Source organism: Rattus rattus, chromosome 2, assembly GCF_011064425.1.
Source record: "Rattus rattus isolate New Zealand chromosome 2, Rrattus_CSIRO_v1, whole genome shotgun sequence".
NCBI lineage: Eukaryota > Metazoa > Chordata > Mammalia > Rodentia > Muridae > Rattus > Rattus rattus.
In genome coordinates, this window is record NC_046155.1 from 173821551 (window position 1) to 173845422 (window position 23872).

The 23872-nt window shown below is 39.8% G+C and overlaps 1 pseudogene; it reads left to right on the forward strand.

Moving 5' to 3' along the window:
• The first annotated feature begins 1609 nt into the window (after positions 1 to 1609).
• Positions 1610 to 15830, forward strand: LOC116893412 (annotated as a pseudogene).
• The last annotated feature ends 8042 nt before the right edge of the window (positions 15831 to 23872 follow it).

The following is a 23872-nucleotide window of genomic DNA, read 5'->3' on the forward strand; positions in this document are numbered from 1 at the left end:
TGATTTTAATTTTGGAATTAAAACAATTATGTATTGTCACTAGAGTGTTATGAGTATAATATTTCTTATAAATAAAATTGGAGTAGCTTAATTTACCCAAAAACAAACCACAAACATATCAGAGGTAATTGATGGGTAAAGTGTAAATACTAATGAGCACATACATAGCTCCAGTGTTCGAAGGAACATTACAAATGTACTCTTTACTACACTGCATATGCTGCCTGATATTTAACTCTAATGAAAGTGTAGATAGTTTAGGTGGAAACAGAAGGACAAAGGGCAAGGGGAGAGGATTTGAACAGATACAATTAAATATATATATATATATGCAAACAAGTGTAAGAAAATAGTCAAAGTATAATGAACTACAGACAAGGATTATCAAGAAAAACAAGACAGGTACAATTTAGTTACCTGGAAAAAATAGGAGTAAAAGAAATCTGAAGGAAAAACATCCAAAGTCTAAGACAGGATAGACTGGGGAAGAGGATCAGTGTGAAGCACAGTATATCTTCCTCTGGCTCTGATCTCTGAGCAGTGGGAGCCCTTCAGGGCAGTGTGAATCCCATGGATAGGATGTGTCCTGGAAAGGCTGTCTAGTGTCTAGCAGGAGGCATGGCTAAATCAAGGCTGGGATGACAGGACTCTTCCTCCCAGTGGACATAGACCAGCTTGTCATCCATGGCGCCAATGAACTTGTTTACTGGGCATTACTTAGATGTACCCAAAGGAAAACATTGCTCTCCCAGATAACTTTAGCATGCTAAGAGTGTAAAAGCTATTTCTGAAGATGTGCATTTTCCCAAGATGAACCATATCAGGAAGTAAACTTGAGGATTGAAAAAGTCATTAAAAGTTTTAAGACACAGTGGTGGGAATTATCACAGCTGTTAAAACAAAAGTTGAACTCCAACCAGGGCTTCAGAGAACACTCAAACTGCTCCAATGGAGACCATTGTGCCTTCTTCTCTTACAGTATATTTAAGGTTCCATAGAGATATGACAGCACACTTGGAGTTTTATCTTGACCACGTAGCACATGGATTAGTCATGGTTGTATTAAGTTTTTGCTCAACAATAGAGTTTGGCGCTAAGATTGCTCAGTTTTGTAAAACACACACTAATCAATCTGCCTTCCAAACATTTATTCCTACACCCACAGACAAGTTTTAGTTCAGCCCAGATCAGAGAAACTTATCAGAGGGCAATCTTTAATACAGAGATTCACAAGTGTTCAAAGTGCTTAGAATATTTGAGTCTGGATACCTATACATGACATGTATTATATCTTCCTCAAGACCCAGGAACATTGGGAGGAGAGGGCAAAGTTTCTAAGGTCCAGAGGAGCAATGTCATGAAATGCTGTCTCCTGGTTATGACACGGTCATGACAATCATGAACAGCCTGCAGCGGTGTTCACCTACTCAGGACCTCAATACAAAAAGAATAAAGCAAAAAAGGAGAGGTGGCTGAGTGTACTGGGTTCCTCATTCCCAGTATTTGAGGGGCAAAGGTATACCAGAGAGTTAAGTGCAAAGCCAGGCTGCTCTACATAGCAAATTGAAGGTCAGCCAATGCTGTAGTGAGACTGCTGCAGAAAACAAGCATGGAAATAGGGGTCAATGGGGATGAGAGTGAATCAGAGAAGGTAGTAGGAGGTAGACAAACTCGATGGTATACATGAAACAAAGACAGGAAAACTCCAAAATTAAAACAGGGTGGTGGTGTCTCACACCTTTAATCCCAGCCCTCCGAAGGCAGAGGCAGGCAGATCTCTAAAGTCAGTCTGGTCTACCGAGTGAGTTCCAGGATTTCCAGGCCTACACAGAGAAACCCAGTCTTGAACAGACAAAACAAACAACAACCGCCAAATTATTATTTTTTTTATTATTAACTTGAGTATTTCTTATATACATTTCGAGTGTTATTCCCTTTCCCGGTTTCCGGGCAAACATCCCCCTCCCCCTCCCCTTCCTTATGGGTGTTCCCCTCCCAACCCTCCCCCCCTTGCTGCCCTCTCCCCAACAGTCTAGTTCACTGGGGGTTCAGTCTTAGCAGGACCCAGGGCTTCCCCTTCCACTGGTGCTCTTACTAGGATATTCATTGCTACCTATGAGGTCAAAGTCCAGGGTCAGTCCATGTATAGCCTTTGGGTCGTGGCTTAGTCCCTGGAAGCTCTGGTTGCTTGGTATTGTTGTACATATGGGGTCTCGAGCCCCTTCAAGCTCTTCCAGTTCTTTCTCTGATTCCTTCAACGGGGGTCCTGTTCTCAGTTCAGTGGTTTCCTGCTGGCATACGCCTCTGTATTTGCTGTATTCTGGATGTGTCTCTCAGGAGCGATCTGCATTCACATTTTGATCATCCGTCTTGAGTTTCATTTGTTCTAGGCATCTAGGGTAATTCAAGCATTTGGGCTAATAGTCACTTATCAATGAGTGCATACCATGTATGTCTTTCTGTGATTGGGTTAGCTCACTCAGGATGATATTTTCCAGATCCAACCATTTGCCTACGAATTTCATGAAGTCATTGTTTTTGATAGCTGAGTACTATTCCATTGTGTAGATATACCACATTTTCTGTATGCATTCCTCTGTTGAAGGGCATCTGGGTTCTTTCCAGCTTCTGGCTATTATAAATAAGGCTGCGATGAATATAGTGGAGCACGTGTCTTTTTTATATGTTGGGGCATCTTTTGGGTATATGCCCAGGAGAGGTATAGCTGGATCCTCAGGCAGTTCAATGTCCAATTTTCTGAGGAACCTCCAGACTGATTTCCAGAATGGTTGTACCAGTCTGCAATCCCACCAACAATGGAGGAGTGTTCCTCTTTCTCCACATCCTCATAGCATCTGCTGTCACCTGAGTTTTGATCTTAGCCATTCTCACTGGTGTGAGGTGAAATCTCAGGGATGTTTTGATTTGCATTTCCCTTATGACTAAAGATGTTGAACATTTCTTTAGGTGTTTCTCGGCCATTCGGCATTCCTCATCTGTGAATTCTTTGTTTAGCTCTGAACCCCATTTTTTAATAGGGTTATTTGTCTCCCTGCGGTCTAACTTCATGAGTTCTTTGTATATTTTGGATATAAGGCCTCTATCTGTTGTAGGATTGGTAAAGATCTTTTCCCAATCTGTTGGTTGCCGTTTTGTCCTAACCACAGTGTCCTTTGCCTTACAGAAGCTTTGCAGTTTTATGAGATCCCATTTGTCGATTCTTGATCTTAGAGCATAAGCCATGGGTGTTTTATTCAGGAAATTTTTTCCAGTGCCCATGTGTTCCAAATGCTTCCCTACTTTTTCTTCTATTAGTTTGAGTGTATCTGGTTTGATGTGGAGATCCTTGATCCACTTGGACTTAAGCTTTGTACAGGGTGATAAGCATGGATCGATCTGCATTCTTCTACATGTTGACCTCCAGTTGAACCAGCACCATTTGCTGAAAATGCTATCTTTTTTCCATTGGATGGTTTTGGCTCCTTTGTCAAAAATCAAGTGCCCATAGGTGTGTGGGTTCATTTCTGGGTCTTCAATTCTGTTCCACTGGTCTATCTGTCTATCTCTGTACCAATACCATGCAGTTTTTATCACTATTGCTCTGTAATACTGCTTGAGTTCAGGGATAGTGATTCCCCCTGAAGTCCTTTTATTGTTGAGAATAGTTTTAGCTATCCTGGGTTTTTTGTTATTCCAGATGAATTTGCAAATTGTTCTGTCTAACTCTCTGAAGAATTTTATTGGTATTTTGATGGAGATTGCATTGAATCTGTAGATTGCTTTTGGTAGAATGGCCATTTTTACTATATTAATCCTGCCAATCCATGAGCATGGGAGATCTTTCCATCTTCTGAGATCTTCTTCAATTTCTTTCTCCAGAGTCTTGAAGTTCTTATTGTACAGATCGTTTACTTGCTTGGTTAAAGTCACACCGAGTTACTTTATATTATTTGGATCTATTATGAAGGGTGTCATTTCCCTAATTTCTTACTCGGCTTGTTTTCTTTTGTGTAGAGGAAGGCTACTGATTTATTTGAGTTAATTTTATACCCAGCCACTTTGCTGAAGTTGTTTATCAGCTTTAGTAGTTCTCTGGTGGAACTTTTGGGATCACTTAAATATACTATCATATCATCTGCAAATAGTGATATTTTGACTTCTTCTTTTTCCGATCTGTATCCCCTTGACCTCCTTTTGTTGTCTGATTGCTCTGGCTAGAACTTCAAGAACTATATTGAATAAGTAGGAGAGAGGGCAGCCTTGTCTAGTCCCTGATTTTAGTGGGATTGCTTCAAGTTTCTCTCATTTAGTTTAATGTTAGCAACTGGTTTGCTGTATATGGCTTTTACTATGTTTAGGTATGGGCCTTGAATTCCTATTCTTTCCAGGACTTTTATCATGAAGGGGTGTTGAATTTTGTCAAATGCTTTCTCAGCATCTAATGAAATGATCATGTGGTTTTGTTCTTTCAGTTTGTTTATATAATGGATCATGTTGATGGTTTTCCGTATATTAAACCATCCCTGCATGCCTGGGATGAAGCCTACTTGATCATGGTGGATGATTGTTTTGATGTGCTCTTGGATTCGGTTTGCCAGAATTTTATTGAGTATTTTTGCGTCGATATTCATAAGGAAATTGGTCTGAAGTTCTCTTTCTTTGTTGGGTCTTTGTGGTTTAGGTATAAAGTAATTGTGGCTTCATAGAAGGAATTCGGTAGTGCTCCATCTGTTTCAATTTTGTGGAATAGTTTGGATAATATTGGTATGAGGTCTTCTATGAAGGTCTGATAGAATTCTGCACTAAACCCCGTCTGGACCTGGGCTCTTTTTGGTTGGGAGACCTTTAATGACTGCTTCTATTTCCTTAGGAGTTATGGGGTTGTTTAACTGGTTTATCTGTTCCTGATTTAACTTCGGTACCTGGTATCTGTCTAGGAAATTGTCCATTTCCTGAAGATTTTCAAGTTTTGTTGAATATAGGTTTTTATGGTAAGATCTGATGATTTTTTGAATTTCCTCTGAATCTGTAGTTATGTCTCCCTTTTCATTTCTGATTTTGTTAATTTGGACACACTCTCTGTGTCCTCTCGTTAGTCTGGCTAAGGGTTTATCTATCTTGTTGATTTTCTCAAAGAACCAACTTTTGGTTCTGTTGATTCTTTCTATGGTCCTTTTTGTTTCTACTTGGTTGATTTCGGCTCTGAGTTTGATTATTTCCTGCCTTCTACTCCTCCTGGGTGTATTTGCTTCTTTTTGTTCTAGAGCTTTTAGGTGTGCTGTCAGGCTGCTGACATATGCTCTTTCCTGTTTCTTTCTGCAGGCACTCAGCGCTATGAGTTTTCCTCTTAGCACAGCTTTCATTGTGTCCCATAAGTTTGGGTATGTTGTACCTTCATTTTCATTAAATTCTAAAAAGTTTTTAATTTCTTTCTTTATTTCTTCCTTGACCAGGTTATCATTAAGTAGAGCATTGTTCAATTTCCACGTATATGTGGGCATTCTTCTCTTATTGTTATTGAAGACCAGTTTTAGGCCGTGGTGGTCTGATAGCACGCATGGGATTATTTCTATCTTTCTGTACCTGTTGAGGCCCGTTTTTTGACCAATTATATGGTCAATTTTGGAAAAAGTACCATGAGGAGCTGAGAAGAAGGTATATCCTTTTGCTTTAGGATAGAATGTTCTATATATATCTGTTAAGTCCATTTGGCTCATGACTTCTCTTAGTCTGTCTACGTCTCTGTTTAATTTCTGTTTCCATGATCTGTCCATTGATGAGAGTGGGGTGTTGAAATCTCCTACTATTATTGTGTGAGGTGTAATGTGTTTTTGAGCTTTAGTAAGGTTTCTTTTTTGTATGTAGGTGCCCTTGTATTTGGGGCATAGATATTTAGGATTGAGAGTTCATCTTGGTGGATTTTTCCTTTGATGAATATAAAGTGTCCTTCCTTATCTTTTTTGATGACTTTTAGTTGAAAATTGATTTTATCTGATATTAGAATGGCTACTTCAGCTTGCTTCTTCCGACCATTTGCTTGGAAAGTTGTTTTCCAGCCTTTCACTCTGAGGTAGTGTCTGTCTTTGTCTCTGAGGTGTGTTTCCTGTAGGCAGCAGAATGCAGGGTCCTCGTTGCGTATCCAGTTTGTTAATCTATGTCTTTTTATTGGGGAGTTGAGGCCATTGATGTTGAGAGATATTAAGGAATACTGATTATTGCTTTCTGTTATATTCATATTTGGATATGAGGTTATGTTTGTGTGCTTTTCTTCTCTTTGTTTTGTTGCCAAGACGATTAGTTTCTTGCTTCTTCTAGGGTATAGCTTGCCTCCTTATGTTGGGCTTTACCTTTTATTATCCTTTGTAGTGCTGGATTTGTAGAAAGATATTGTGTAAATTTGGTTTTGTCATGGAATATCTTGGTTTCTCCATCTATGTTGATTGAGAGTTTTGCAGGATACAGTAACCTGGGCTGGCATTTGTGTTCTCTTAGGGTCTGTATGACATCTGTCCAGGATCTTCTGGCTTTCATAGTTTCTGGCGAAAAGTCTGGTGTAATTCTGATAGGTCTGCCTTTATATGTTACTTGACCTTTTTCCCTTACTGCTTTTAATATTCTTTCTTTATTTTGTGCGTTTGGTGTTTTGACTATTATGTGACGGGAGGTGTTTCTTTTCTGGTCCAATCTATTTGGAGTTCTGTAGGCTTCTTGTATGCCTATGGGTATCTCTTTTTTTAGGTTAGGGAAGTTTTCTTCTATGATTTTGTTGAAGATATTTACTGGTCCTTTGAGCTGGGAGTCTTCACTCTCTTCTATACCTATTATCCTTAGGTTTGATCTTCTCATTGAGTCCTGGATTTCTTGTATGTTTTGGACCAGTAGCTTTTTCCGCTTTACATTATCTTTGACAGTTGAGTCAATGATTTCTATGGAATCTTCTGCTCCTGAGATTCTCTCTTCCATCTCTTTGTATTCTGTTGGTGAAGCTTGTATCTACAGCTCCTTGTCTCTTCTTTTTGGTTTTCTATATCCAGGGTTGTTTCCGTGTTTCTTTTTCTTGATTGCTTCTATTTCCATTTTTTAATTCCTTCAACTGTTTGATTGTGTTTCCTGGAATTCTTTCAGGGATTTTGTGACTCCTCTCTGGGGCTACACTTTATTTATGTTTTCCTGAATTCTTTTTGGGATTTTTTTTCTACTTGTTTATTTATATTTTCCTGGAATTCTTTTAGGAATTTTTGCGATTCCTCTCTGTAGGCTTCTACTTGTTTATTAATGTTTTCCTGTGTTTCTCTAAGGGAGTTCTTCATGTCTTTCTTGAAGTCCTCCAACATCATGATCAAATATGATTTTGAAACTAGATCTTGCTTTTCTGGTGTGTTTGGATATTCCGTGTTTGCTTTGGTGGGAGAATTGGGCTCCGATGATGCCATGTAGTCTTGGTTTCTGTTGCTTGGGTTCCTGCGCTTGCCTCTCGCCATCAGATTATCTCTAGTGTTACTTTGTTCTGCTATTTCTGACAGTGGCTAGACTGTCTTATAAGCCTGTGTTTCAGGAGTGCTGTAGACCTGTTTTCCTGTTTTCTTTCAGCCAGTTATGGGGACAGAGTGTTCTGCTTTCGGGCGTGTAGTTTTTCCTCTCTACAGGTCTTCAGCTGTTCCTGTGGGCCTGTGTCTTGAGTTCACCAGGCACAACTGCCAAATTATAAAGGCTTACCTGCTTCAGGTGCATCACTAGGCTTCTGTTAGAAACAGAGTTTCTCTATGGAGTCCTGGAATCTGTCTTTGATCTCACTCTGTAGACCATGTTGGACTCCAACTCACAGGGATCTTCCTGCCTCTCTGCCTCTGCCTCCAAAGTGCTGGAATTAAGGTTGTGCTGGCTGCGTCATTAAATTATTAATTTGATATTTCTCAAAATATTTTTTGAACAAAGCAAGCCCTTTATTTCAGACACATTCACAAGCAACGGTAGAAAAGGACCACTCAGGCAGATGTAGTGAAGACCACTCTGCTCCCCTACCCATTTTCTCTTGATTAATCACCTAGGCCAGATTTTCCCACCTCACACAGGAGGTTCTCTAAGTAACCACACCCCATCAAGGATAGTTTGATAATTTTACAGCAAGGACAGTTTTTACTCTCAGCAGGATCCCAGCCTCCATCATGATTTATACGGATCTGCTGAGTTTCACAGATCACAGAAATGCTTCTCTGGGTAAGGGAGAGGCTGTGGTCACTGGAGAACTAGATAAGGATTCTTGAACCTGGTGCACCACAGCTCCATACAATCCTCCACTCTGTTGACTGTGGTTCGTTTTTTTGCTTTTTTCCTTTGGATGTCCAGGCGCTGCTGCACACCAATCAGGGAAGGACGGAGTGGAGCTGAGATCCGGGGTCTGATTCTTTTTTACATACAGGGCAGGAAAGGATGAAAGTCTAGAATGAATGCCAGGGTGAGGTGGAGGGATGGAAGGTAGGGGACATATGTGTGTGTGTTAGGGAACTATGGGGGTCAATGTTACAGCTCTTTTAGGAAGCAGCTCTCTTAGACCATAGTCAGCAAAACAGCTCTTTGTTTTAGGTGAAGAAAGACTATATAATCCTTGGAAAGTGGTTAGGGTTCTTTTTTTTTCTTCAAAAACTGGAATATTTGATTGGGTATGGATTTTCTATACTGATAAATATTTAAATTTTTATTTTGTTACAATGTATTATGTATACATGTTTAAACACTTTTTGCCCATTTTTATTGGATATTTTATGTATTTACATTTCAGATGTTGTCCTCTTTCCCAGTTCCCCCTTCTCCCATCCTTGGAAAGTAGGAAGGGGTTTTTCTTCTGGTTTTTCATTCCTTTTCTGTTTTTACTTTTTCTTTTAATGGTTATTTTTTTTATTTACATTTCAAATGTTATCCCCTTTCCTGGTTTCCCCTCCAGAAACCTGCTATCTCATCTCCCCTCTCCCTGCTTCTATGAGGGTGCTCTCCCAACCACCCACCCCTCTCCCTCCTACCCATCCCATCTCTCCCACCTCCCCGCCCTGACATTTCCCTACACTATGGCATCTTTAACAGGACCAAGGGCGACTCCTCCCATTGATGCCTGAGAAGGCTATTCTCTGCTACATATGCAGCTGGAGCCATGGATCCATCCATATGTACTCTTTGCATGGTAGTTTAGTCCCTGGGAGATCTGGAGCGTCTGGTTGGTTGATATTGTTGCTCTTATGGTATTGCAAACCACTTCGGATCATTCAGTCCTTTCTCTAACTCCTCCCTTGGGGACCCTGTTCTCAGTTCAATGGTGGGCTGTAACATTCCTCTCTGTATTTGTCATGCTCTGGCTGAGCCTCTCAGGAGACAGCAATATCAGGCTCCTTTCAGCATGTACATCTTGGGATCCTCAAAATTGTCTGGATTTCATGGCTTTAATGGTAACATAAAGACCTCTAATCAGTATTTTAAAAGATAATCCTCGTGATGGGACAAGTGGCTCAGCATTTAAGAGCACCTGTTACTTGTGCATTAGCCCTGGTTCAATACCTAGCACTCACAAGGTGGTTCAAAATCATCTGTAATTCCAGTTACTGGGGGAATCTGGCACCCTCTTCTGGCCTCTGCAGGCACAGCACACAAGTGGTAGAGGTCAAACTACAAGTCTAAGAGAGAGATCCTGGATTGCTGTGACACCGCACTTCCTGGTTTCACAAAAAAAATGAGAATGTCCATGACCAGCATCAGTGGAATTGGTTTTGGGTCTGTGTGTTCGTGTGCACATTCACGCCTGGCCATGTGAAAGTCAGAGGCCAATCTTGGTATCTTTCGTTATAATATCAGGTTTTTTTTTAAATTAATATTTGTTGATTTATAAAAATAACATTTTAGGATGGGTAGTAGTGACAGCCACCTTTAATCTCAGCACTTGGATGGCAGAGGCAGGTGGATTTCTGTGAGTTCGAGGCAGGCCTGATCTACATAGTGAGTTCCAGGACAGCAAAGCTACATACATAGTGAAACCCTACTTCAAACACTGCCCCCCACAAAAGAAACAAACCAAAAATTAAAACAAAAACCAAACAAACCAAACTACCACTACAACAACAAAATAGCAAAGCATATAAAACCAAAAGCATGAAAAACCATTTTATTTTATTTATTTTTTTTATTAATTTGGTATTTCTTATATACATTTCAGTGTTATTCCCTTTTCCAGTTTCAGGCAAACATCCCCTAATCCCTCCCCTCCCCTTCTTTGTAGATTGTTCCCCCTCCCCATCCTTCCCTTTGCCCCCCCCCCCCCAACAATCCCAGTTCACTGGGGTTCAGTCTTAGCAGGACCCAGGGCTTCCCCTTCCATTGGTGATCTTACTCGCCTTGAGTTTCATTTGTTCTAGGCAACTAGGGTAATTCAAGCATTTGGGCTAATAGCCACTTATCAGTGAGTGCATACCATGTATGTCTTTCTGTGATTGGGTTAGCTCACTCAGGATGATATTTTCCAGTTCCAACCATTTGCCTACGAATTTCATAAACTCGTTGTTTTTGATAGCTGAGTAATATTCCATTGTGTAGATGTACCACATTTTCTGTATCCATTCCTCTGTTGAAGGGCATCTGGGTTCTTTCCAGCTTCTGGCTATTATAAATAAGGCTGCGATGAACATAGTGGAGCACGTGTCTTTTTTATATGTTGGGGCATCTTTTGGGTATATGCCCAAGAGAGGCATAGCTGGATCCTCAGGCAGTTCAATGTCCAATTTTCTGAGAAACCTCCAGACTGATTTCCAGAATGGTTGTACCAGTCTGCAACCCCACCAACAATGGAGGAGTGTTCCCCTTTCTCCACATCCTCGCCAGCATTTGCTGTCACCTGAGTTTTTGATCTTAGCCATTCTCACTGGTGTGAGGTGAAATCTCAGGGTTGTTTTGATTTGCATTTTCCCTGATGACTAAAGATGTTGAACATTTCACTTTAGGTGTTTCTCAGCCATTCGGCATTCCTCAGCTGTGAATTCTTTGTTTAGCTCTGAACTCATTTTTTTAATAGGCTTATTTGTCTCCCTCGTGGTCTAACTTTTTTTGAGTTCTTTTGTATATTTTGGATATAAGGCCTCTATCTTGTTGTAGGATTGGTAAAGATCTTTTCCCAATCTGTTGGTTGCTGCTTTGTCCTTGGGACCACAGTGTCCTTTTGCCTTACAGAAGCTTTGTAGTTTTATGAGATCCCATTTGTCGATTCTTGATCTTAGAGCATAAGCCATGGGTGTTTTGTTCAGGAAATTTTTTCCAGTGCCCATGTGTTCCAGATGCTTCCCTAGTTTTTCTTCTATTAGTTTGAGTGTATCTGGTTTGATGTGGAGGTCCTTGATCCACTTGGACTTAAGCTTTGTACAGGGTGATAAGCATGGATCGATCTGCATTCTTCTACATGTTGATCTCCAGTTGAACCAGCACCATTTGCTGAAAATGCTATCTTTTTTCCATTGGATGGTTTGGGCTCCTTTGTCAAAAATCAAGTGACCATAGGTGTGTGGGTTCATTTCTGGGTCTTCATGAATCTGTGGGCTTCTTTTATGTTCTTGGGCATCTCTTTCTTTAAGTTAGGGAAGTTTACTTCAGGAAAAAATTGAAGATATTTGCTTTTTAAGTTTGGCATCTTTATTATCCTCTATAACTACTAACCTTAAGTTTGCTCTTCTCACAACATTGTTCTGTTCTGGATTTCCTGGATGTTTTGACTTAGAAGTTTTGTGGGGGTTTTCTGCATTCTCTTTGACTGTTGTGTCAATGTTTTCTATGGTATCTTCTGCCCCTGAGATTCTCTCTCAATCCCTTATATTTTGTTGGTGATGCTTACGTATTACTCCTGATCTCTTTCCTATGTTTCCTATCTTCAGGTTTGTCTCTCCTTGTGGTTTCCTTATTGTTCCTATTTACAATTTTAGATCCTAGATGACTTTGTTCAATTTCTTCCCCTCTTTCTTAGTTTTTTTTTTATGTAAATCTTTAGGGGATTTTATTGTTTCCTCCCTAAGGCAACTACTTATTTACATGTGTTCTGTATTGCTTTAAAGGAGGTAATTATGTCCTGCTTAAAATCCTCTATCATGACCATGAGATGTGATTTTCAATCCAAATCTTGCTTTGCTGGTATGTTGATATACCCATTACTTGTTGTGGTGAGAGAACTGCGTTGTGATGATGACAATTAGTGTTGGTTTTTGATGCTTCGCTTCATATGCTTGCCTACTGCCATCCAGTTATTGCTAATGATAGTTGATCTTGCTGTTTCTGACTATAGCTTGTTCCTCCTGCAGACTCATATGCCTCTGATCTTAGGAATGAGAATGCTCCTGGGAGACCAGTACTCTCTGGCCTTGTTTTGGGTCTGGAGGGCTATGACACACCCTTAGCACTGGGCACAGATAGAGACCAGGTCTGTCCTCTCCCAGGCCTCCCCACCACTCCATTGCCAAGAATGTTCCAAGCTCGTCTCTCCTTTAACAACTGTGGAGCAAATGTGTGTTCCAACCTGTGTGATTGGCAATGAGAGCACTCCTAAGAGACCATCTCAATGTGGCGAGGGTTTTGGTCTAGAGAGCAATAGGACAGCCTCAGCTCTGGGACCAGATGCAGACCATAAGTGTACCATCCCAGGTTGCTCTATAGGTCCTGGGCCTTGGGATGTCGAGGTATTTCTCCCTTTGGACAGTAAGTGGAGAGAAAGTGGGGTTTCACCTGTGGGCTTAGGAGTGAGAGTGCTCCTGATAGACCACCCCTGAAGACCAGTTTTGAATATTCAGTTCCTTGGGACAGCTCCAGCTGTGGGCACAAATGGAGACTGGAAGGCGGTATCATGCTGTATCATGTACACATGTATTGTATCTTTTAGGATGTACTGACCTATGATGATGTGCATGTGAACTTCACTCAGGAAGAGTGGGCATTGCTGAATCCTTCTCAGAAGAGTCTCTACCACGGTGTAATGCTGGAGACCTGTAGGAACCTCAGTGCTATAGGTAATTCAATGAACTTATCATTCACTTTGTAAAATATAGGCACAGCTGGTTTTGTTTAATATTTGATCTGCTTTTGTTTGTTTGTTTGTTTTTTGTTTTGTTTTGTTTTGTTTTGAGAGCTGGGGACCGAACCCAGGGCCTTGTGCTTGATAGGCAAGTGCTCTAGCACTGAGCTAAATCCCCAACCCTGATTAGTTTTTTTTTTGTTTGTTTGTTTTGTTTTGTTTTTTCTTTCACTTAAAAATGCAGAAGAATGAAGTGAGTAAATCAGTCATGGTTCTAAAGTTCACTACAGATAGTAATTTAAATGTTGCCTAATTCCAATAATTTAACATAATTTCTGTGATACCATTTTTAGGCTACATTTGGGAAGACAATACTACTGAAGAATATTGTAAAAGTTCTAGAAGACATGAAGGTAATTTTCACGTGGAAGATGATAAGATAATACCTCCCAAGAAAGTTTCATGTGTGCAGCAAGTTTTAAAGAAAAGCAACAGGGTAAAATACACACTGCATCAAATATTGATTAGGTCATCATTATATGTCTACACCCTTTTAATAAGCAAATAGTCCATAGTAAATTGTGGTGAACCTTATTCTGTAACAGCATGGCTAAATTTAATGATATGGACAGTTTTTGAGATTCAAGAATGGTTTTGTGGAGAAACCTGAAACCCTGTACCACATCTCTGTGAGGAAAACAAATTGAAATTTTGTAAATGTAATGTAGAAATTTTCTTTTGTAATGTGTTGAATGTAATGTGTTATCCTTCTTTTGCTATGGATGTCATATGTCCCTATGAATGCAAGGCAGGAGAGCATAGTGATACTGAAAGAAGCAACATAACTCTCTCTTTTCCAGAACAGTTAGAAGATGTACAATAGATATCAGTTTGAGGAGAGTTTCTTAATGTGGGAAAAGTTGATAAATATTTAGTTTTTGACCATAACTGTCAACATGTACACATTCAAAGTGCTGAATCACTTTATGAGATTAGGGTTATAGAAATACTCCTCTTTGTATTGGCTCATGTTGTAAATGTAGTATTCCTCAAAGATAGCAAAATTTATGTTCATAGCCAGACTACAAATGCTCTGAGTTCATAGAGTTTTCTTCAAATATGTTAACAATCTTAATAGAAAAATTATGGAATAAATATGAGTCATGTAATCAATTCTTTTCCTATTCCATGTGTCTTCAAACGTTCAAGACAACCCATAATATAAGGCAACACTTTTGAATATAAACAAACTGATATTATGTTAATATCATTTTGCTCTTTACACTTAAACAAAATTTCAAATGAATTCATAGATATAAAAAGATTCATGAGGGGGTTGGGGATTTAGCTCAGCGTTAGAGCACTTGCCTAGGGAATGCAAGGCCCTGAGTTCGGTCCCCAGCTCTGAAAAAAAAAAAAGATTCATGAATATAATCAATGTGAGAAAAAATTTACATGTGCCAATTGTATTTGCAGGTATGAAAGAAGTTTTACTGGAAAGCAGACCTTTGATTTTATTCAGAATGGTAATGGCTTTGCAGTTCAGAGTCATACCCAAAGGCATAATGGAGAGAAGCCCTATGAAGGTAACCTATGTGGTAAAGCTTTTGTACAGAGGAATAATCTCAAAAGACATAAAAGGACACATAATGGAGAAGAACCTGCTGAATGTAACCAATGTTGTAAAGACTTTGTAAGAAGCAGTGCTCTCCAAAATCATAAAGAAACACACACAGGAGAGAAACTCTATGAATGTAATCAATGCGGTAAAGCCTTTGCACAAAGGAGTAGTCTCAAAGACAAAAAAGGACTTGTAATGGAGAAAAACGTTATAAATATAACCAATGTGGTAAAGCCTTTGTCCAAAACCATGGTCTCCAAAAACATAAAAGAACCCATACAGTACAGAACCCCTATGAGTGTAACCAATGTTTTAAAGCCTTTGAATGAAGAAATCATCTCCAAAGTTATATAAGAACTCATACAGAAGGGAAACCCTGTGAATGTAAGCAATGTGGGAAAGCCTTTGCACACAGCAGTAGTCTCCAAATACATATAAGAACACATACAGGAGAGAAACCCTATGAATGTAACCAGTGTGGCCAAACCTTTGCACACAGCAGTGGTCTCCAACAACATAAAGGAACACACACAGGAGAGAAACCCTATGAATGTAACCAATGTTGCAAAGCCTTTGCATGAAGAAATAATCTCCAAATACATATAAGAACTCATACAGGAGACAAACCCTATGAACGTAACCAATGTGGCAAAGCCTTTGCACACAGCAGTACTCTCTATAAACATAAAAGAACACACACAGGAGAGAAACCCTATGAATGTAACCAATGTGGTAAAGCCTTTACAGACAGCAGTACTCTCCAAAACATAAAAGAACACACACAGGAGAGAAACCCTATGAATGTAATCAATGTTGTAAAGCCTTTGCAGGAAGCAGTCATCTCCAAAGCCATATAAGAACACATACAGGAGAGAAACCCTATGAATGTAACCAATGTGGCAAAGCCTTTGCATGCAGCAGTACTCTCCAAAGCCATATAAGAACACATACAGGAGAGAAGCCCTATGAGTGTAACTAATGTGGCAAAGCCTTTGCACAAAGGAGTAATCTCAAAAGACATTAAAGAACATATAATTGAGAAAAACCTTATGAATTAACCAATGTTGTAAACCCTTTGTAAAAAGTGGTGATCACCAAAAATATAAAAGAATGCATACAGGAGAGAAACCCTATGAATGTAACCAATGTGGGAAAGCCTTTGCAGGAAGTAGTAATCTCTAAGAACAAAAATGAAGACATACTGGAGAGAAACCCTGTGAATGGAACAAATATGCTACAGCCTTTGCACAAAAGAGTCATCTACAAAGACAACAGAAACCATGCAGGAAAGAAACCCTTTAACTGTAACCAATGTGCCAGAGCTTTTTCACAAAGCAGTGGTCTCTAAAATTTTAAAAGTACACATACAGGAGAGAAACTTTTTTGAACGCATCCAGTGTGGTTTTATAACATTCTCACAAAGCAGTGACCTCCAAATACATAAACAATCACAGCAGAGAAACCCAATGAATGTCTTAAATGTTCCTAAGCCTTAGACATTCCAAGCATCTTCAATTGTATAACTGAATATGTACTAGAGAAAAATGCTTGGACTGAAACTACTGTGGTAAAACCTTTCCCAAAACAGTCATTTCCTAGCCCATAACATAATACACACTGCATAGGAACCCTATGAATGTAAGAAATGTGGCACACCTTTTGCAAATCATAGTACTTTGCAAGTAAATTAAAGAAGACATACTCAATAGAATCCCAATAATATAATCAGTGTTATTATGCCTCTCTGTTTGAATGAGCAATCATCTTTCAAATACATAAAAGAAGACAAACAAGTGGGACACCCTATGAATGTAAGCAAAGTGGTAACACCTTCGCATATCAGTCATATTCAAAGGCACAAAATAAACCATAATTTAGAAAAATCCTTTGAGTGTATTTAATAAAACCTTGTGAGTGCATTTAGCCAGGTGAAAAAATCATGTATTTCTATACACTTCACCAACATGAAATGATCCATACCAGATAGTAACTATGTGAATAGATTTAATATGGGGAAGTCTTTTCAATTCTCATATATCATCATCAGGGCAAAAAAAAAAAGCTATGAAGGCATTGAATATGGTAAAGCCTTTGCACATTTCTCAAGTCTTTATCATCATGAAAATAATCATGCTGTACAGATATGAGTGTAAACAATGTGGAAAAGCCTTTGTGCAATAGGGTTCTCTCAAATACAGCACAACGCAAACCCAGGTGATGAAAATGGCAGGGATTTATTGTAATAAGGCTGCTCCTGGATCATGGAAAGAAAATGAACTCAAAGCCTAAACTGTGACAAGTAAGACATCCCCTAATCACTGTGACGCAGAATGTCATAGAGCTGCCATCCCACAATCAAAATCTCTGACCAGAATGGTCCCTGTGTAAAAGAACTGGAAGAACAAAAATGGAGAAGAGCCTGAGCAAAAGGAGGTCCAAATTGGGTTCCAGCTCAGTGGGAGACACCAAGATCTGACACTATGATTCAGGCTATGGTATGCTTACACACAGGGGCCTATCATGACAACCTTCTGAAAGACCCTAGAAGCAGCTGAAAGAATCAGATGGAGACATTTACACCCAACCAATGAGCAGAAACTGGGGCCCCTGTGGTTGAATTAGGAAAAGCCTGGAAGAACCTGAAGAGTGATCCTATATGAATACCAGCAGTGTCAATTAACCTGAGCCCCTGGGATGTCTCAGACACTGAGCAACCAGCCAGGCAGCATATACATGAGCATAGGAGCCCCCAACACATATAATAGAGGACATTTAGGTCTGGACCCGTTCAGAGAAGATACACATATCTTCAAGAGACTTAGAGCAACACAATGTGGGATGGTGCGATGGGGACATCCTCTTGGGTCTGGTAGGGACGAGATGTGGGATGTCAGGGTAGACCGGAAGGGGGATAACACTGGAATGAAAAAAATTGAACAATCAATTAAAAAATAACGAGGAAACAGATCTGGGCTGATTTCAGATATATTTTCCCACTGTCCAGAATTTAGGGGTAGATGCTTATGTAGATTAAAATGTCAACTGTTTTCAGATGTGGGTGTTACAGTTTAGTCAATGATATTCGTTTGTTCTTTGGTGTTAGAGTACAAGTGTTGTGTTTTGAGGAGCATGAAATAAATAGCCGGGGCATTATTAGAGACCGTCATTATGTTTTCAAAAACAAAAAGATGAGTAACGGAAGGTGGTCACCAATGGGAAGTCCACAACTCCTGTCTGCCTGGGAACTTGAACTTAGTTTCACCAGATGATTAAAGGAGGGTGACTAAAAAAGGGGAGTATTCTTGGGGCTGGGGCTTGTTTCTTTGTTGCTTCTTCCTAATTGGTGTGGATTGGTTGTAATGTCCTCTAGTGCTAAATTGGTTCCCAAATTACATGAGAATCCTGCATTTGAGACCTGAGACTCCCTATCCCCAGCACGTTCTTATTGGTGAAATTACAAGAGCCCAATGTCTAGGCAGAGGCAGAGGAATCACTTTTGGATTCAAGAGCAAGGAGGATCACCAAACCAGGAAACGAATTGGATGCAGGCTTGAGAGCTGAGAAAGACAGAGTACCCTCCATGTAAGTGCCACAGAAGAGAAGCCTCAGCGGTGTCGCCCCAAGTTGGTTTTGAGTAGCAAAGATGTGATAAAGATTTTACTAAGCAATCAATCAGAACTTTCACAGGGGGAGAAGGGGTGCGTTAGCAATGTGGAAGTTTTGGAGTGGCCAAGGCAATGAGATGATTTATGCATATTAAATACAGATCTGTGTGTGTATGTGTGCATGTCGAGGGTGGTTTGTGTGTGTGTGTGTGTGTGTGTGTGTGTGTGTGTGTGTGTGTGTGTGCGTTTATCCTTCATTTGAAAATCCATACCATTGATTGTTGTGGATATGTCCATATTTTTTAAAGTTCTATGGTTCTTCAGGTACCAAATACGTACCATTTGGTACTTCCACTTCAAGTATGTCATCAAAAGAGATTATCTAAAGATGCCAAATAATGTAAAAGGAATGAGATGTATTTTTAATAAAATATTTAGTGTGTGTTTGTGTGTGTGTGTTTACTGTGATATGGGTTATTAAGGCATGTAAGATATGGAGATTGGGAGACAAAATTTTAAATCCTATTTATAGAGTTTTCGAACTTACGTTGTGAGTATTACATACTGTAGACATTTCCTATTTCAAAGATATGCAAATAAAATTAGCTAAAGCATTATAGTCGTAAAACTTGTCTTCTGTACATATTGTAAAATAACAAGTGTTTTTTCATTATTGCCATGTCCACGAGAATAGGCAGCAAAGTTAAGAGAACAGACAGGACAAGCAGCCAACAGGCTGAGGGACCATCTCTCTTTCAGTTGTTTGGGAACACATATAAATAACAACCTTCAAGCTGCTCATAGAGTATACATGTTTTCGGGTCTGGGCACACGTCCATGCCATGAATGCTCTTTGGTTTTTGGATAATTCTCTGGGATCCCTTAAGTACTGAAGTCAATGAACTCTTGTTCTACTTGTGAAGTTCTTATTACTTCCAGATTCCTCAATTCCTCCTTGAAAATATTCCACTAGTTCCTGTAGCTCCCTCCAGTATTTGGCCATTTTGGACAGCTACTACCTGGAGCCTCTGAGAGGACAGATATGCTAGGCTCCTGTCTGTAAGGATACAGAGTATCGTTAATGCTGTCAGGGATTGGTTCTTATCCATGAGATGGGTCTGAAGTTGGACCAGTCATTGGTAGCCCATTCCCTCAGACCCCACTCCTTCTTTGTCCCTGCACCTCCTGTAGGCAGGAAGGTTTTGTAGATGGGTTAGTATGATGATTCCTTCACTGGGACTCCAGGGAGGTTACAGAAGGTGGTCACTTCAGGTTCTACCTCACACGCTCCTTGGAGTGAGTCTCAGCTACCATCACACTAAATACATTCCATGGAGAATCCCCCAACCAGATCTCTGGCACATCCTAGACAATCATGTCCCAATCATATTATTCCTTCTGGAATTGCCCCCTACCTCCTCATATCTGTCATCATCTAGTGTGTTGGGGTCCCTTGGTAGGGTCACAGCAATCAGGAGAGTGAGCAGGCAGAGAAACTGTGCAACACTACATACAATTTGTTATTTCTCAGTACCATTTATAGGAAAGCAATATAAAAATTTCTCACAGCTTCTAAATCGAAACAGCCTTTACTACACAAACGGTAGTTCATCTGGGTACAAGCTAACCTAAATCAATTTGCAGTTTGAGATGTCTGTCTGGGGTCATAGTGTTCTGAGTGTGGCTAGGGGTCAGCTCACACCTTCATCCTTGCATGTTACCTTCCATGGTTTAACTGCTTATAATAGACACTGTGAACAAGGCAAATCTCATAAAGGACATCATTTAGATGGGATTGGCTTACAGGTTCAGAGTTTCAGCCCACTATCATCAAGAGAAGAACATGGCAGTATCCTTGTAGGCATAGTACAGGAGGATCTCAGAGTTCTACATCATTATCTGAAGGCTGCTAGCAGAATACTGGCTTCCAGGCAGCTAGGAAAGGGATCATAATGACCACAACCACAGTGATATACCTGCTCCAATGGTACACACCTAACAATTCCACGCCCTTGGCCAAGCATGTACAAAACAACACAAGGTAAGTTCTTTATTATCTGAGCTATTTACAGCCTGACTCAGTGGAATAACTATTGACAAAAGAGCATTCTGCACAAGAGGTACAATTTATGAAACTGTGCAAACTTTCTCAGACAGAAAGGCCCAGGGATTCATCACAAGATGTTGTACCCTCTGGGCATCTGTGCCCTCTCTGTGTGGAGCAAGGTTTCGGCCCCTCACTCAGCATGGTGCTTCTGGTGATTTAGAGGCTAGTATTTCACCAGATGGAGCAAAGTTAGGGATGCCTCCTAACGTCCATCAACCTAACTTCTTTGTCCCAGCTGCCCTGGTATCCCTCATCTTTGCAATTCCATTCCACCTCCACCTTAATAACTCCACCTCTTCTTCCTCATCTTCCTATTCTTTTCATTCTTCTCCTGCACATCTTACTGCTCCCCCCCTCTTTTTTTTCATTGCTTTATTTTTTCCTTTTACGTACAGTAAAGTACACAGGATCTGTGATCTACTGTCTTTCTACATACAGGTATTCAATTCATCATGTTAAGAAGATGGTGTATAAATCGCAAAGAACATATACAGAGTATCTTTGATATTCCAGTGCCATGATGATACATGCTTGTGTGTGTGTGTGTGTGTGTGTGTGTGTGTGTGTGTGTGTATGTGTGTGTGTGTGTGTGTGTGTGTGTATGTGTGTGTGTGTGTGTGATATCCTAAACATTCAATTTTACCACTGAAGACTCAGGAGGCCAATGTTATGGTGAAAGTCTTCTAGATCTGAAGGCAAAATGAGAACACAGATGACCTTATTCCTAAACTGACTACCCAGAAATAAAGGGTCCTTTGACTTTCTCCAAGTTATCTTAAATAATCCTCAGGGCATTGACTCCTTTTCCACATCCTGTGTTCATTCACTCTCAAATGTCATCTTCTTTTAATTTTGATTCATGGTTAAGTTAATTTAATCCTGTTTATAGAAATATCTTAGAATGAAAGTTGTGCCTTAGAGCTGAGCCATTGCACAAGACACAACAGATTTTTGAAATTCACAAACTTGGGGCTCACAATAAGAATAAATGTTTTGCAACAATGGCTGTTAAATCTTACTGTACTTACTATGAAACTGTAAGTCCTCAGTGAACTTTTCTATGTGTTTCCTTTGTTAGGGTGTTTTATCACAATAGAAAAACCACTGAGGGCCTTGAATGTTCATCCACATTATGGCAAATGTGTTGACTGATACTCTGTTCTCTGTATAAATCATGCATTCCTTACTTCTTCATCTCTCTAATGAAGTCTGGCTGTTTCAACTTGCATGTCTTGAGAATATGGGTGTGATGAACCTGTGTGTGGAAACCTATATGACACCTGGTGTTCAGTTCTTCTGTAAGTGGAATCATGGGCTTCCCTGCTAATTCTTTTGTTGGTTGCCCTAAGGCTGTCACCATACCATTTTGTATAGGGTGGGATCTTCTCACAATCCCCCAACCATGCACAAGTGCTCTGGTTTGTTCAAAGCCCAGAAGACTTATGTTTTTAGTTTGTCTGACCTACCATAGAAATGAAGAGGATGCGATGGATCCTCCTAATTTTCAACTTGGCACACTCTGGAATCACAGGAAGGAAAGTCAAACAGGGATCATTTGAATCAGGTTAGCATGTGACTGTTGTGGGATACTGTCATAATTATGTTTCTTGTGAATAGACTCACTAAGGTGAGTGCTTCCATTTCCTCAGGATGGACCCTGGTTGTGGAATAATTCAGAAAGTGAACTGTTCATTAGCCCACATGAACTAAACAATCTCAGCTCTTGTCTGTGGACAGCTGTGAACTCTTGTATCAAGCTCCTAACCCTGTGACATCATCAAATAATGGGATATAGCCATTGATCTCACATTATGTTTTCTTTCACAAGTTGCTATTGTTACTATGCTTTATTTTAACAATAACAGTGAGCCTTAGAAACAAATTTAAACATTTTGTTTCTACTTGAAGGATTTTTTTTAAAAAAAAAGAAACTTAAAGAGAATGTGGCTTGGATGGGGTAGTCCACAGAATACCAAGTTTATGTTTTTAGAGACAAGTATTCCTGTCTCCTGGGATTAAAAGTTTTTGTAAATGGTGGAGTTAATTTACTTTGGTGAGATCTTGACACAAGATCATTACTTCCTTAATTCAATTTAAGATCCTTGAACCCAGGATTCAGCTCAATTTCTCTAGATAAATTTAACACTCGAATCATATATTTTCTACTTTTCCTCTCTCAACTTCCCTTTTTTCATTAAAGTGCTCTACATGAGACTTAACCCAAAAACAAAGTCTATGATGGGTATTTATGAGACTTCCTTTGTCAAGACAATTAATCTGAGCTTTTTCACCTTAGCCTTGAGCAGACTCTTCAGACAAGGCATAAAGTAGTGACATTCTACAACAAAATACCACATAAGCAGTCTATACCGCACATACTGAAATCCTTCTCCTTTGAACTCTCTTGGGCCAAGCCTGCACAATTCAAATCACTCTCAGTAACAAAGATTTCCCCATTCCTAATAAGATAACACATTAAGTCCCATTTAAAGCATTCCACTGCTTTCCAAACCCAAAGTCCCAAAGTCCACATTCTTTCAAAGAAAAGGATGAACAGGCCTATCACAGTAATACCCTAGGCCTTGGTACCAGTTTGTGTCATAGTTAGGGTTTTATATCCATGAACACACACAATGGTCAATGCAAGATTTGAAGAACAATATTTAATTGGGGCGGGCTTACAGGTACAAAGGTTTAATCCATTATCATCAAGAAGGGAGCATGGCATCATCTAGGCAGGCCTGGTGCAGAAGGAGCTGAGGTCTACATCTTCACCCAAAGGAGGCCAGGAACAGACTAATCAACATAGGAGTAGGTAGGGGGAGGGTCTCAAAGGCCATCACACAGTGACACACAACCTCAAACAAGGCCATCCCTTCTAATAGTTATTGTTTTGATAGCAGAGTAGTATTCCATTGTGTAGATGGACCACATTTTCTGTATCCATTCCTCTGTTGAAGGGCATCTGGGTTCTTCCCACCTACTTGCTATTATAATTAAGGCTTCTATGAACATAGTGGAGCATGTGTCTTTGTTATATGTTGGAGCATCTTTTGGATATATGCCCAAGAGGGGTATAGCTGGGTCCTCAGGTAGAACAATGTCCAATTGTCTGAGGCACCTCCAGACTGATTTCCTGAATGGTTGTCCCAGTCTGTAATCCCACAAACAATGGAGGAGTGTTTCTCTTTCTTCACATCCTCACCAGCATCTGCTGTCACCTGAGTTTTTGATCTAAGCCATTCTGACTGTTGTGGGGTGGAATCTCAGAGTTGTTTTGATGTGCATTTCCCTTATGACTAAAGATGTTGAACATTTTTTTAGGTGTTTCTCAGCAATTTGGCATTCCTTAGCTGTGAATTTTTGTTTAGTTCAGAACCCCATTTTTTAAATAGGGTTATTTGTCTCCCAACAGTCTAACTTCATGAGTTCTTTGTATATCTCGGATATAAGCTCTCCATCACTTGTTATTTTGTAAATATCTTTTCCATCTTGCCATTTTGTCCTAACAA